The sequence below is a fragment of the Dromaius novaehollandiae genome, chromosome 4 (assembly GCF_036370855.1).
Source record: "Dromaius novaehollandiae isolate bDroNov1 chromosome 4, bDroNov1.hap1, whole genome shotgun sequence".
Classification (NCBI taxonomy): Eukaryota; Metazoa; Chordata; class Aves; order Casuariiformes; family Dromaiidae; genus Dromaius; species Dromaius novaehollandiae.
In genome coordinates, this window is record NC_088101.1 from 48,404,423 (window position 1) to 48,420,951 (window position 16,529).

A 16,529-nucleotide genomic window follows, 5' to 3' on the forward strand; every position below is an offset into this window, starting at 1 on the left:
ATGTTGTACTGTTTACATGTATGTGTATAAAATATATAAACATACAAACATACATATATGTAAACAACGCAGTTCAAAAGAGCTAGGTGCTATTTAGCCATTTGTTTTCTCACTTTATGAGTATCAATCATTCAACGTAGATTAATACAATATGTTGAAAAAGGCTGATTTTTAGAAATAATAGCTAAGAATTAAGCTATTAAGTAAATTAACAATTGCTGTTAAATTCATTTAATATTTACTGTAAGAGTTTGAGATTAAATAAAATGATTTCATCTTTTCTTTTCTTGCAGGCAGTCTGTTCTGAATTAGTGGTTCCACAGCAGCAGGTCAGTCTGTTTTAAGTTCTCTAATTAGGCATAACATTTCATTTTAATTAGCACTGTAACCTTTAGTATGACAAACTGTTTCTTGAATGAAGGGATCCATTCTAGTTTTGATGTAGCTATTTTGAAAAGCGTCTCACATTATCAGATTAATAATCATAGTGAAGACAAGACACAGTTATCATTGCTTCTTCAGGATTCAATCTTATTTATGTTGAATTTAATTTAATTTACTTCACTACTGGAACATACTTAAGTTATGTTTTGACTCCCTATTTCTCTGTGAGGATACGGAGAGGGCTTTTAACTCTGATCCAAAAAGAAAGACAAGAAATGTGGAATACGTGGAGCCCTTCAAGAAATTAAGCTTTTTTTTTTAATCCAGATCATGTTGTCACACAAGTGGCATCTAAACAAAACTAGCAGTAGACAGAATTTTGATACCGCTGAGGATACTGTAGAAATTGGAGTGGATGTTTCCATGTGCTCTCAATCTATGGAAGTTCTTTTCTAGAACAGAGAGAGAAGTATGCTAAGAACTTGACTTGCAAAGTTGAATTCATTTAATTCTGGTGATAGTAGGACGTGGTCTAAGACAAGTTGTTTAACCTACTCTGACTCGTAGTATAGGATGAAACAAGCTGTTAGTGAGATCTCTACCATATCTCAGTTTATTTATCACTAAAATCTGGATAACACCAACCACTCTGCTTCACATTAGCTCTTGGAGGAGGATGTTTGTACAACAGAGTAAATGAACAGAATCTGACTCTTGCATTGCTGCTCCAGTCAGATGAGTAAGTGGGATTACTCAAAACCTACACTGGGTTTACACAGAGCAGAATCAAGGCATGTAACGTGCTGTGTACATTTTTGTCAAATAGTGGTTTTGAAACTGAGAATTTGAGAGCTGCTATGTAATCTTTTTTCCTCATTGAAATGCCAGTTAAAATGTCAGTTAATGTCGCTAAGGAATAAATCATGTTCTTAATGTATTTTCTTATCTAAGTGATCTTCTTACCAGCCTAATCAAAAGCAAATGAGAAATTTGTGAATGAAAGTTCCAACACTGATTGTAAAAGAGGTGTAGTGTTGCTACAGTAACTGCGCTATAGAACATGGTGACATGGGTGTCTTCCAGGAAGATGATGGGTACATCTATGATTACAATTATGTAAATTGATCTAATACTATCCAGTATTAATCCAGTCCAAATATCTTTACTGTGCTACATCCCTTGCTTTAAGCAATATTGTTTGACTGCAGAATGTGAGCTGCATCTGTCTAAATGTAAGGTCAGGCCAGTCTTTTTTATTTATTTATTTATTTATTTATTTTTTATGGGGTCAGCATGTAAGAAAACAAAGCTGTCTACCGAAAGCTGTCTATATGAACTATTCAGCAGAGATGTTATTTAAGAGAAACTGAAACTAAGATAAAACACAAAGAGCTGTTTTAAACTATTTGTGCGTCCCTATTTAGCACTGGAACATTTTAATATTAATCTTAGTTTGGATGCTATGTTGTTATCATGCTGATAAGGTGTAGATCACTCCTGGTAGAGGAAATAAGGACACTTACCTTTCATTTTGGATTTGCCTTTCTGTGTAAAACAAAGCTTTACATAAATTTTACTCTGGATTCCTCTTGACTTCCTTCAAAATACAGCACTATACGTTATTTTATAAAGCGAAAAGGAAAAGGTTTATTTAGAATACTGAGTTTTTCCACAATTCTTGGTTAAGCTTATTTTGAAAAATGTCTGAACACCTTATCTGCCTTGGTCAAACTGCCTGATAAACAGGACTCTTCTATGTAGGAGGCTATGTTTGTGTTCACATAGTCATCCCAGGTTGAAAAATGCAGAGTAATTATCTTGCTAAGGGTCATATATCAGATGAGTGGCAGAGGTGGTATTCTAAATTAAAGTTCTGTACCCAATCTTCAAAAATCTAGCTCATGTGATACTTAGTAGTTTCATTTAGTTTGTGTAATGACTAAATACTAATGTGAGACTGAATCACTGTGGAATCTCTGGAAGGAGAGAGAAAGGAATAGAAAAATAACTTGCATATAGGGGACAGCCTCACCCTTGCAATCTGCCTAGTAAGTTAGAAGATCCAAATTTGTGTAGGGTCTGATATATTTGTGACTCTGGGCTTGTTTGTTTGCTAGATGGACTGTATATACCTCAGTTTGTTTTTAATGAAAGACTTGGAGAAAATTCTTGCTTTTAATGATATCTTTGGAATTTCAGAAAGGACTCATGAGGCTTGTTTGGCTGGTTTGCGATTGTATAAACAAACTGAAGAAAAAAAAAGTATGTGATATTGGCATATCCATGTTTTGGAGCCAGTATCTAAGACCTTATGTGACTTCCATAGCTTTCTTCAGTAGCAGTAACACTGCTCTATCAAACCCTGAGTGGGGGAAAAAACCTGTGTATGTTTTGGCAGTTTTACAGATGATAAAGTTAGAATCTGGAGCATGTCTAGTAAATTCAGATAATGGTGACCTTAGTGTCACTGAATGGGCATTTTTTTTCTGGTTGTGTTCTTAAATGCTGTTAATCTATATACAGAGATAAACCATATGTTTTTGTTTGAGAGGCTAACACTGGGAACCAGCCACAAAAGAGAGAATGAACTGTTATGAGAAACAAGTGTTTTGCCTTGCAATATTTTACTTTGTTCTGCCTTACAAAATAGAGCTGGCATTATGGGCAGGCAATTTTTAAACATGCAATGTTGCAGTAGACGAAAAGGATGTTGCTTTTTTTCATCCCCAGGTGTATTACACATCTTCCAAGTGCTGTCTTTTTTTAAAAGGGAGGCAAAAACTGCTCACACGAAAAAATCAGCTTGTAACCCTAGCATGTGGTACCACGCTGGTGCTGTTTTAATTTAGATGGCCTGCCACTAATCACTAGTGGTGTGCATTGAAGACAAATTTGAGTGTAAAGTTAACATGTAACAATGAACTTTACTACATTTCTTGTTTTCATACCATACATAAGAATATGTACAACACTGTGGGAATCTGCAAAATCTTGTGTATATATATACATATATGCCATATTCTTCCTCCATCAGCTGAATTTTCAGGAAGACTGTGTTCTCCATCCTCTTCTCTTAGACAATATGAAATACTGTATTTGTCACAGATGGGATGGCTCTTTAGGGACACCAAAAACTGCCTCTAAAAGTGGTTTTGAGTCACAGGATCACAGGATCAAATGAGAGACAGCAGTCCATCTGCCCTCTGATACAAAGCTGAGAAGTATTTCAAACAAGCAGGAGGATCTGATTAAGGGAGTAAACCAGGAGAAAAAGGTTCAGGAGAAGAATGACCTGTAGCTCATTTGTGCTAGACATATTTTATTTACTTCAACAAACAGGAAAAAGAAAATAACTGAATAAATGAAGTGGAGTTCCTATATACCAACTACATTCTCTTTCAAAAGAGACTCTTAAGGAATCTGGCAAATACTACTTTTGCAGTCAGTGAGAAGGGAGCTCATTTAGAGTTTCCTGGGGTGAAATTAATGAATAAATAAAGAGAATAATAAAAAAGAAATCAGCAGGTCAGTAAGAGCTGCTGCTTTCTGCAGGAATGTGCCATTTTCAAGGAAAAAATTGTTGAAGAATTCTGAATTACCCAAAGAGTATAATTCATTTTGATATTCAAAAATGTCTAATGACATTCAAAAATGTCTAATGACACAAGGCATTTGAGCCATGTGGTTGGTCTCTGTTTTTCTCCCCTCACACAATGACTGAAGTTTTATAGAGCACTGCAGTGGAAGCAGTTCCCTTGTCAATACTGAATATTCTGAAGAGCAATCACCAGAAGTGTAAGAAAGCAAGTTTTAAAGCACTGTACCAAATCAAAAGTGATTTTTCCAAAACTGCATGAGTACTTATATTCAGCCATTTTGAGAAAAAAGATTTTTCTGCTTCTTTTTTTTTGTCATAAAACACTCCAAAGTATCTCCATTTGATAAAGATGTGGAAAAGGAATGGCTTCCAAATAATAAAAATACTCATGAGACAAATTCACATTTGAGTGTTGTAGTTTGAGGAGGCAGCAGCAAGGTCAGAATACAGCTGAAGATACTAGGAGAGAAAGGAGATTAAAAGTTACTAGCTTTGACTATGGTGATAGGGAAGTTGTATGAGATATAACTTTTTAAAGTCACATGTAATCAGAATGCTCACCGCTGACTATGTATCAAAGAGGAACCAAAAGAAGAAGCTATTCTGATTGTAGGCATCATAAACTTACTCAGAAGTTTGTCTTTGTGTTTTTCTATGTATTTTCTAAGATTAAAAAAAAATTATAGCTTTGAAGTTTAGAGTAAATCCAGTGAAGGAAGGAAGAGAATGTTTTCCACTTGTAAAGGGATGATGGAAGAATTTCAGGCCACATGTTATGAACTCTATAAAAGGAGATAGATATCTGCGTTTTCCATTATTTTCAGCCAGCGTTTCTTATGAACAAGTCATGAGTTTTGACTCCATCCACTCTGACTCACAGCAAAGCGCAACTGTATGCCCTCATTACGCATCTAGCGCTAGTGCTTTTCACCTAATTCCTTTCGCAATGGGAAACCTCTCAACAAAAATAACTATGGAATTTGATACTAGAGAGCTTAAGGGAAATAGAAATGTATGGTACTCGGAAAACTTTGATTGCCATCTGTTTGCTGAAGCACACAAACATAGCTTAATCTGTAGGCCCGCAGGATCTAATGGTAACTAGTGATTTTAGCGCTCCAGATAAAGAGAGCATTGTATCCTTTGGCAAGGAACAGTCATAAGTACAAGCAGTAACATTAAAAGGGAGAACTAGAACAGAAGACTGAGTTTGCCTTTGAATAAAGGCATACGGAGGCTGTATACGCAGTGTCTGTTGTGGGAGGAATTGTTCTATCAGTGAAATAGGAAAAAATGCAGATAAATCAACACAAGCTTACCTTGGAATCTATTCAGATTTGATACGTAGGCAGTTTCTTAAATGGCTTTTAAAGCAGCATGGTATTTTTTCCATTCAGAAGGTGGATAAAACTCTTATGAAATGGAAATGAAAACTTGTCCTGGAGGATAAAATTTACATAGCAGTGACGAAGGGTTTCTGAAAGCTACTTTGCAGAATGACACATGCGATCTATTGCTGGATCTGTGGGATCTATTCGTGTCTAACTGTTAGTAAGAGACTCTGGTCCAGACTTCATTTATACTGTAGCTTAAAAACATGAAGAAATTTATGAAGCCTTGGGACTGTCAAGATCTTTTAAGACTGTATGGAGAAAAAGGATTTTGAAAATAAAGAGCTGTGGGTTTTTTTGTTTGTTTAAAGCAGCAGTTCGTACTTCAGCCCCTGAAAATGTTGTTTTAAATTCCAGTGTTACTCAATGCAAGGTAACTGTCTGGCGAGTCATTAGGAAGGTAGTGGAAGGTCGTTTATAGCTTGCTGAGTTCTTCACTGAATGCTCTGTTGGGAGTGGCTAAGAGTATGCTGCTCTTGCTGGGTACCAATGAGCACAAAAAACACAGATGAAGGCAATTAGATAAAACTTTACATGAAGCTAGCATTTCTTGTGTTATTGCTTCATTTAACCTTTAGGAGGGAGCTTGATGCTGCTGTTGACTCAGTATAAGGTCTTGTGCTTGTTGATCTCCTTTAGGGTTTTTCTTCTGAAATGTTAAAATAATTTCTCTTGGCACTTATCAATTCTGTGTTCATTAGAAAAAACAAAAACCCCTTTCCTTCTGTTACAGAGGCACTATAAAAACACATGTGAAGCTGTTCGATAATGTGGTGATTAGTATTGTAGAAAAGACTATGCATCTGCGACCCAATTAAATACAATTAAAAAATGCAGACTATAATGTAGAGAAATCTAAACTCTTCAGTGGTGATGGCCAGATGCTATTCTGCAGTGACAGTGGTTGCCCAACTCAGGTTTAGCTACCTGGCTGTGCCGGATATAGCGAGCTGTCGGTCTTGCCCCTGGGTCTCATGTGAGGCTTGAGGCAGTGGCTTCTCATGACAAAGGCAGTAGGTTGGCTAGAATTATCCTGGGGAAAACACCTTAATATATGCCAATAAACCCTGGATATCTAGGGCTAGATCATACGATTTTTTTCCAGTAGCAGCTCTGTGGGTGTAAGGGAATACCCTAGCCCTGGATGTTTTTTAGCAAATCCTGCCAGAGACTGCTGTCCCATCAGCTCTGCTAGTACCAGTATATCCATTCCTGGGATCTTTTCAGTCAAAAGGAATGTGTTTAAGTCCAAATGTTTAAACTACCCCAGCTCATTTTGAGGAAAGCAGCTTAGGGGCTTGAGCAACTGAACTAACCTGAGAAAGGTTAGTTCAGTTGCCCAAGGCTCAGGCTAAGGCTAGTTCCCATTAGCCTGATAAAGGCCTGGAGTAGGAACTTTTTTATCAGCTGATTCAGCAAAAAGGCATGTGTTTGAACCTTTTTGCTCTACAATATTGTAATTTCTCTTGTTCCTTTAAAAATATTCAAGAAACCCTGCCTTATCATGCAGCAAATATTGTTGCTTCTTTTGGTAGCTAGTCTAAATAGCTTTCTTATTAAGGAGGCAGTTGCTGGGATGAATACAGAATGCATTGGTTCAGACCTGTTTATTCATGCGGTCTGGGAAACAAAATTTGGGAGTCAACTGCCTTGTTTGTAGTGCTCTGCCTGTAGCTCTGTTCTGTAGTTCTAGTCAATTTGATTGTCTTCTGTTTTCCTTGCTGCTGACATTAAACCTGAAAGAAGAGTAAATGCATAAGCATCATCCATAACAGGACCTGTAAGAGGCCAGCTATTTATGATTATTCAAGAATAACTATATCTCTTTTTAATAAACTCTGCTGCATAAAGCAGACAGTAAAAGTGATTGTTGTTGCTATAGAGGCCGTGAAAATTAAAATAATAACTGAAAACAAGTTAGGATTATAGACATGATCCTAGTCATGATAAGGTAAATAACTCTTGTCTTTAATGGGGCTCAGAAGTGTTCAGGAACCATCAGGTTATTTCTCTTTTGGTGTTTTGTTAGAGAGGTAGGCATCTCACTTTAACCATTAAATTAAAAAATGTTACAGTAATAAACAGAGATACTTTCTGTCCTTTTTTCTATTTCTTAAAAATATGAATTAACCGAATAAACACATATCAACATATCACTAATCATTCTACCTTATAAGTTTAACTGAAAGCTGACAGTGATTTTTATGTAGAAAAATATCGAAACCATCTAGCTTCATTTAGAGATTTGTAATGGCTCATCTAGGTCAACAGTGACTGGAGAATGAATCTTTTCCTGTACGTAGATAACCGTAACTAGATGAATGACTGTTTTAATGTAAGCAAACAATGTATTATGCAACAGTTGATTAGTTATTTGTCATTAATATTAAGATACATACCAAGCCCAACCCAACACACCAACTTCTCTCGTCAGAATTTCCTGTCAGTACAAGGTATCCAATCCCAAGCAATTAAACAAAGTTTGTGTAGGTTCTTTCTCCTTCCCGTCCTTTTCCAGAACAGAAAGTCACCAATGCCACAGCTGTAGATATTTATCATGGAATTTGAAATATGGAAAGGGTAACTCAGCCATTCTTTACTTACACATATCACACACACACACAAATACATGCATATTTTTATCTATCTGGAAGGCATTTCCATCTAAAGATTTATAGCTTCTAAAGATTTATGGTAGATTCACATACTAAATGTGAATAAATGAATTTGTAGGTATTATCCTGGGCGAATCATCTCTCCTTCTTGCGCATCAGCATTCTGCCACAATGATTGCCTGCCAGAAGCCTGAGAAAATGCTGTTACTTCTCTTGAGAAAAAGCATCACATAGAGATTTTTCATCTCTCTGGAAGACTGTGGATGCAGTCTCAGACCACTGAACCACTTGAACTTTTTATCCTGAAGGATGTTGTAGCCTTGTCTCCCAGGAGCCCAAGCTCTTGACTCTCGGCTGTTAGAATTGGCTGTACCTTCCCTGTTTTTATTGATAAAACATAAATAGTTTTCAGCTTAATGAACTAAATTGGCTTACAGAGTGGGGGGCCATGGAGCTGGTATGAGGGAGAGGGCAGGGCTGTGTGTCTGGGCACCAGGGAGATGAGTGGAAGGAATGAGACCATCCACTGCTGTTAGTGGGCTGTTGGATTGACTTAATTATGTTTATAATACTGTCTTGAGGACTATGCTGTGCACAATATAGTAAGCAAGTTAGCACTGATTTCAGTAATTCCATCAACACTGTGCCTGAACTAATAGCAGTAAAAATAGGTTCTGCTTGGCTTTCTTATGATTAGATAGGAAATCTGTGACAGAGCAGGAACTAAACATACTCTCAGAAACTGGTGCTCTAATGAGCTACCCCTGAATTATATACTGTCTTTCGGGTGTACTGAGGTACACTAGATCCTAACTAGTTCCTGGAAAAATATATTTGTCTTTGCTTTGCTGTTGTATTTATCTAAAATAAAAATATTGTATAGAAGTTTAAAGTCAATAAAAATACTGACTCAGGGCTCTACACCCAAAGTACATATTTTGCTCTGCAGTGGCAAGAGGTTATGATGTTTAATTACTAGCCAACCTTTCACATATCTCTAATTACTGTTCACCTCAATACAGCCAGATTAAATACACAGTGTCATGGGTAAAATGCCTTATACAGTAACAGATATTCTCTATATACTAGAAGTTTTAGCTGCATGCACACATGCATATTTGCACAGTAGTAGAAACAATGGATTGGAAAGGAATTACTCAGTCATCAAGTGAAATCCCATTCTGTTGGAGGCAGTCACATCAAAGAGTCTGTTCTATAAAAGAAGCTCTATTTCTGAAGGCTTTTACCCCTATTGCTTTCACTGGAAATCCGTTCCAAAACTTGAATGCTCTTTAGGCTAGAAAATAGAAGAAAGCTCTAACCTGTCTTTCTTTGCTTAAAGAGTTCTTTTCCTGTTCTTGGAGTTCATCCCTCACCAAGACTATAAGGATATGCTCAGTCTATAGCTATCAGTGACATACCCTTTGTAGCCTCTGTCACCAGATTAAATAAATGAAGTACTACTCCTGTAAAGGAAAGGTTTCCTATTCTTCCTGTAATCCCAGTAATCTTCCTCTGAATGTTTTAGTTTTTTGAACATATGTGCTCAAAGCTGTTCTAGGGCTGTTGAATGGGACCTCTTCCTAATGCAAATATAACCACTGCTGCATTGTAGGATTGCATTTGTGTTTTTCTCACCTGCAACACACACAGCAGTTTACCATCCTCCTGTAATCATCATTAGGTCGTTTTTCTTGGGCATTTGCAGCAGGCCAGCTCCCAGTTTACAGCTTAATTACATTTCTTTCCATTTTTTACTACTGAATTTGCTTTCCCTCCTACTTCTTGAGTATGAAAGATGATTTAGTACTTTGTTATGTGGATACTGACTACACCTGCCAGGTTGTTCGGCTAACAGCTAATTTCACCAGGACACATTTGTGCCAGGCTGTTCAATGCAAATATTAAACTCTGCTAGTCTTTTCCTCCTAGCCGTATATACTACTCATTGTACAGTTCCCCCTGCTACCTCCCTTTTAACAAATACTTATCCTTGGGGCACCACTATATGGAAGTCAAAATAGAGGAGGTTGGCTTTACCTTTGTCTGGAAGAGTAGCTCATCAAATTAATGTACCAGAACTCCTGATGTGATCTATCTTCGTTCCTCCGTGTTGTGGCCTATCCTGTTTTCCTCAATTACTTTCTTGTCTTTTACCTCTTTAGGGAATCTGCTTTAGATCTAGGTGTGCTTTTGTCAACATTGCAAGCCAGTAGTTTTCCAGGTCACTTGTTTTGCTCCCATTATTTTTAAAAATGATGACTATTGTACATGCAGTTTCTTCTGGCAGCTCTTTTATATTTAGTGGATGGAATTAACTTGCCTCCCACTTGGAGTGGGAGTATATGAGATTCCTTGATTTTTGCTTCCAGTAATAACTGCAGTGTAAAAACCAAGATGTTTTTTAGAGCAAAGCTTGCTTTCAGTAATTTCCATTTCTATATTTGTGTTCCTATTATCTGTTTTACCTTTCTCTTTATAATCTATTATATCATCTCTACTGAAAACTGAGGCTAAATACATTCCCAATTTGGGGAGTAATGTTTAGGATTTTTCTGATCTTTACTTAATCTTTCATCTTTCATTTTGAATATATTTATTACCTATAGATAGATATGTATGCATATATACATATCTGAAGAACACTTGCTGTGTGTTTTGTTTCCTTTTGCAAGGTATACTGCAGCTTGGTTTTGGGGAACTTTCTTATTTTCATTCTACTACTAAGACATAGCTTTCGTGCAATCATCTTGTTTCCATTCTGACTTTGTTCTCTTTGTGTTCCAGTTAAGCTTTTGTTTTATCTGTATTTTTGAGAGGTTTATAGAAGCTGCTTCACATATTTCCAAATAGCTGTGTTTGGAAGTTGTGAAATGAAGTTTTAAGCTGCACACTAATGGAGAGAGTTACAGAAACTGCTGTGACAGACTGTGTATACTGGTGATGTTGATCTGGCACTGAGCCTTTAAAAGTTGAAGGATTGACTAGGTATCAGCTGTTAAGCATTATATATGTGTATGACTTGATAACAGCTATGGCATGACAGAAGCCTAGAACCACCCAGGGAATTTCCATGTTCAGAGTAACAGTTTTCTATTGAGGTTTCACCCTTATGTGAAAATTCAACCAGTTATGGCTCTTTCTCTCTGCTCTGTCTCTTTTTATTTATAGTTATTAAGAAAACATAGCAAGAGGTTGTTGTGAAGTTGCAGTTAATTCCCAAGTAGATATTCTTTTCTGGTCCTCAAAGAGATTTCCATAGAGCAACACCCTCTCAGTTGTCTGGCTAAAGGATCTGCCAGACTTGTCCCCAGGCACAACCAGCCCTTCTTTTCTATTAGCTTATATTTGAGTGGTCATTTATACCATCACAAGCATGTAAAAGAGCAAAGTCAAAACAGCAGCTTCTTGGATAAGGTATGAGTAAATATATGGATGCTAGACCGTGTGTGTGGCAGGGGGCACGGGCAGGGGAATGATTTCCATCATACTTTATAATGTATTCTATCTGCATTCCTTTTTCAAAGGAACAAATCATTCTTTCTGCACTGTAGGTATAGCATCGCCTAAGTAGTACGCTGTCTCATAACTCAATATATCTAGTAAACCGTGACAATCATTGAGCATAAACCACAATACACTCAGAAAGAGCTGTAGCTGTTTCTACAACTGATAAATCCTTTTAAAACAAAGAGCCTTGTTAGTGAAATAAATTCAGGTGAAAAGAACCAGTGAGTTTTCTTAAGACTTTAGAATTCTCAATATATCGTTCATGGCCAATTACTCCGCTTCCCAGAGGGCGCACAACATGATATTCCGTCCCTCACTCAGCAGTCATAGATGCAATTCATATGGAAGAGGGAAGCAAGAGGACGATTCATCTTCACAAATTAATATTTGATGTCTTTTCCTTAGAAAGCACTTTACAGAAGAAATATCCTGCTCCCACAAACTGATTCAGTGAACCTGAGTGAGCTAATATGAAATCAGCCTCCAGCTGACACCAAAGGGCTGGCATTTGGTAGATGAAATACTTCGCTGCTTTACCTCTTAATTCTAAAATTAGCATCCTATTACTTACACATTTTACACATCTAGTAACTAGATTATATGAAGGACAGCGAGAATCAGGCCTAGTATCTTCTTGTGTCTTTAATGCTAAAAGAGGAGTCCTTAACATTGGGTTAATAACGTTTCTCAGATGCTTGAAATCATATCAAAGGAAGCATTTGGATCTGCTGACATTTCAGGATATTGGAAGACTATCTAGATTTTTTATTTCCATGTGCTGTCTGAAATAACTGTAATAATTCTTGACACGCTGAATAGTTTGGCAAGTCCAGAGAAAAATGTCCTTTAAAAATAAGTATTGATTATGGTCATGTTTTCCTTAGCAACAGGAAGGAGGGAAAAGAGGGGGGGGAAGGATCTTAGAAGTATTGTAAACCCAGCTGTAAGGATATTAAATTTTTGCTATATTTAATACATTTTAGGTTACTGCAGTTATTCAAAAACTTCAATACTTCTTTTTCTTTCAGAGCAATCTAGTGAAAAATAACTTTAAGGACAGCTGTCTGTGGCAGTACTACAAATTTACTAAATCCAGCCTCTGTAAAGGCTTCTCTACTCAGCATGTCCAGCTGTCTTTCCATAAATGATGCTGAGTTTTGGGGATAGCATCAAGATAAAGCTAGGGACTGTAGTCAAAGAATCCTGGAAAAGTATTCTACTTTCTTCCCATATGGGCTAATGGCTGAATCTCATTTAGAGGAAATGTAAAGAGGCTGCAACAGGGTGAGGCAACATTTCTTTGTCTTAAAGCGATTCTGTGTAGGTGAGGATATGACACTTTAAAAAGCCATGTTTGGGTTGAGTATTAATTCCCCACCCTCCCCAAGCAAAGCTATCCTGGAGCACCATGGGGATAGGAACCACTTTCATTAATGAAAGGGTGGGGAGATAGATGCTGGACAGTACAGGCTGAAAGACTGGTTTGTATTCTGATCATCAACAGCCCCAAAGGAATGAAAGCCATCCCAAAAATCCGTAATACATTTATTGCCAGGTTGCAGTAGATCATGCCATGTAAATTAATTTGGTTCACTTGTAGTTGATTCTCCTGGAGGTTTTGTCTAGATACTTGCATGAAAATGGGCTGGAAGGCCAGAACATCTCAATTGTTTGTTGGAAATGGGTATTTTCTGTTCTTTCCCTTATGAGATACGATGATGTCCATGTTATCTTTATCCCGTGATGGCATGTTTCTTAGCCTCCTGAAAGACTAATATTTAATTTCTTTATATGAATCTCTCATCACCGCTAGTCACAAGTTATACCCTTATATTACCATTTCTATAGATTGTCACTGAAGTCTTTTATTGCAGCAGTAAACTCTCTCTTCTTGTTGGATATTTTTAAGGTAGTTCTTAGCCTGCTAGATGAAATGCTGACCAATTAGCCTCTATAACAGAACAAACTTCATTGAATTTTCTAACTGTGGCCTCAGAAGTCCATAAAATATACTTCAGAAAGTCTACATATTTTTGGAGAAAAACCTGATATAATGCTGGCTTGTACTATACAGGGAATCCATACCATACTAGGTCAGGGAACTAGCTTTCATCAGAAGTTTTCCTAAGTTATGAATGGGTGAATAAAGCCAGTATTGGCAGTATAAAGCAATTTGCTATTAAAAGTATACAAAATATTTATGCTAAAATACTAATATATACCTAACCTGTCCATCATTTGATCTTTTGAAGATATTCTTCAGGAGTTGTTTTTTTTCTTCCTTATTATTTGTAACATTAATAACTTGGGATGAAAAGCTGAAAGTTTGGCTGTTGAACTAGAGAAAAGTCAAAGGATATGTTCAGAGAAAGGTGCATACCCTTTGAGCAATACATTCTCACAGTTTTTATGTAATGTCGGTTGCAATGATATTGTTTCCATGAGACTGATAGTTAGATTTTATCTTGACCTTGAGTTGCCATTCCTGAGAAAAGATGTAATTGATTTGGCAGTAACAGAACATAGAAACTCCGCAATTATTCCACAGAAGTTACCATTTTTCTTGGTAATGTTCTAATTTATTTGCCTACTCAGGATTTCTCGTATATTCCCTACAAGTAGTGAGCTACAAAAAATAAATCAAGATAGTAAATTTAAAACAACCTGTAACTTCATTTTATTTGAAATTTTTGAATAATACAACTATTTTCAGATTAATGGAATGAGTAGTACCTTATTTGTTTTACTGGGCTCCGACACTGAAGTTTGGTGACTCTCTGTGACCCTCTATATCTCAATTAAAATCAATAGTTTTGCATGAGCTTCTTGCTGTAAGACTAAGAACTAAATATGTAAGTGCTTTAAACAGCTATTGCAGATATTTTCTTTCTCTCCAAAATGGTGTTGCAATCATGCAGCTGAAATACTTTGGGGATTGCACCTGAAATACTTTGGGGGTTGCACCTAAAATGTTCCTCCAGCTTTTATCACAAAAATTTTCCTTTCAACAACAGAAAGTCCTCTTCTCCAGGTACCAATGATATGCTGAAAGTTTAGCAAGATACGAAGAGCAACAGAATCCCGCATCCTATGTGATAAATTATTGTGTGCTTGTGAGTGTACATGTGTGAAAAGGGAAGGGTGGAGAAATCTGTTACTGATTTTCTGAAAGCAAAAAATTGCACCAAGTGAGTATTTACTAAAAATGTTTGTGTTTTCTTTCTTAAAAGCATGATTATTACAGCACATGAATAATATGTAGCTCAGCTGTGACAGGGATAGCTCATTATTATTGAGTGATGGGAGCAGCTCTACCAACACTGACAGTCTTAAAACATTTTGAAAGCTCTTGTGAAGCTAGGGAAGGAATTTTAAAAGGGCCTCTTGTTCCTTGGAGTAGATTCAAATGACTTTGTTTTCATGTCACTTCACACTAGAAGTGAGCACAACATTTTGCTCAAGTAAGCAAAACAACAGACTAACTTGTATTTGTGCAGAAAAGAGGATCTGTGGATTAGCATGGCTTACACATTGAACATGAATCCACAGAGGCATGCTGTTATGAGAAGAAAAATGTATAAACAGAACTCTAATATCCAAAACACGTGAAGTAATTGCTTTGCTCTGCTCGGCAATAGTAAGGCTTCAGCTAGAATACTTTGTCCAGTTCTGTGTTTTGCTCTCCAAGATAGGATGAGGACTGGCTAAAAGGCACGTAGAGGAGAGCAGTAACAGTGATCTGAAGTCTGGAAGACATGAGCTGTGAGAAAAGAATTAAGTGAACTGGAATTTTTTTGTCCTAAAGAAGAAATGACTAAAGAAATACGGTGTGGAGGAGGCATGTGGTACATAACCTATAGCAAAGAGGAAAGGAGTAATGTATTTTTCTTGTTTGTTCTGGATAGAATGAAAAATAATAGCCTTAAATTGCAACAAGACAGAGTTGTATTATGTATTTAGAAAAACTTTTTTAGTAGTCAGAATAATGAAGTCCTGGAATAAAGCCTTGGAGTGCTGTGGAGTTGAAATCATTTAAGTTCTTTAAAAACAGGTTTAACAAGTGTCTGTCCGGACATACATAGTTGATTCTATCTGAACGCAGAAGTCCCTATTACCCCTGTGATTTTATTTTCACTTACAATGCAAATTTTAGGCACGGTGAATGAATATATGAATTTGCCTCTGATCAGATGGTGTTAGAACATTTTTCTTTTTAGACTGAAACATTTCTTTAAGGAACATGTAGATATATTTTTTTAAGTTGAATTTTTATTTAGAGTTTCACTCAGTTTATTTAAAAGAATTATATTATTTGAAAACAAAGCAAAACAATCACTTTTGTTTCCAGTGAAATAGTTTTTGATGTGAAATTGGATTTTAATTTGATTTAAAAAAAGAAAAAAAACAACCATCAGGATGAATTTTTGTTCAAATTTTGATTTGCACAGTGATAAGAAAACCATTTATTCAAACAGATCTATTTCATATGGAACACTAAATCTCCAAACATTCCTTAGTACACCAGGCAACTAAGCTTGCTAGTGCCTCTGTGTGTGTGCGTGTGTGTGTTAAGGGCAGGACATGCTCTGTAAAGTTTAAAAGCATATTTTAAGAAAGTAGTTAGAGGATTTGGGAGGGGGAAATGGAAGGAATTCTTTGTTGCTATCTATTGGTGAATTGAAGGAGAGAAAGGAATGTCCAGCTATTTCTTATTCACTGTTCTTATTGAGGCACTTTGATTAAAAATGACTTGCATTTTAGCTGCAGGAATACTAAATCATTACCAGCTTTGTGCAGCAGTAATCGATTTGCTAATATCATACTAGTATTCCAATTCTATATGTACAACAGAACAATACAAAAATTTTTCTCTGACAACAGTATCCCAGTATTGCTGCATGTGCAATCATGCACTTGCATGATGCAAGTGGTCCATGCCTTTCTCTGTGCAGCCCACCCTGGCTTGTTGCAATCCTGCTATTTCTTGTTAAACCCACTATATCCCTGCTTCTTCCTGCTGGTTCTTTTTCC

At 36.6% G+C, this 16,529-nt stretch overlaps 1 long non-coding RNA gene across 1 annotated transcript in view; it reads left to right on the plus strand.

The window, feature by feature from the left end:
- Nucleotides 1-291: 291 nt before the first annotated feature.
- The window catches only part of LOC135328239 (uncharacterized), a 92,395-nt gene continuing 76,157 nt past the window's right edge, over nt 292-16,529 (plus strand). The window contains exon 1 of the long non-coding RNA XR_010389034.1: nt 292-329. This is a non-coding gene — a long non-coding RNA (uncharacterized LOC135328239). The remainder of the gene's footprint in view (nt 330-16,529) is intronic.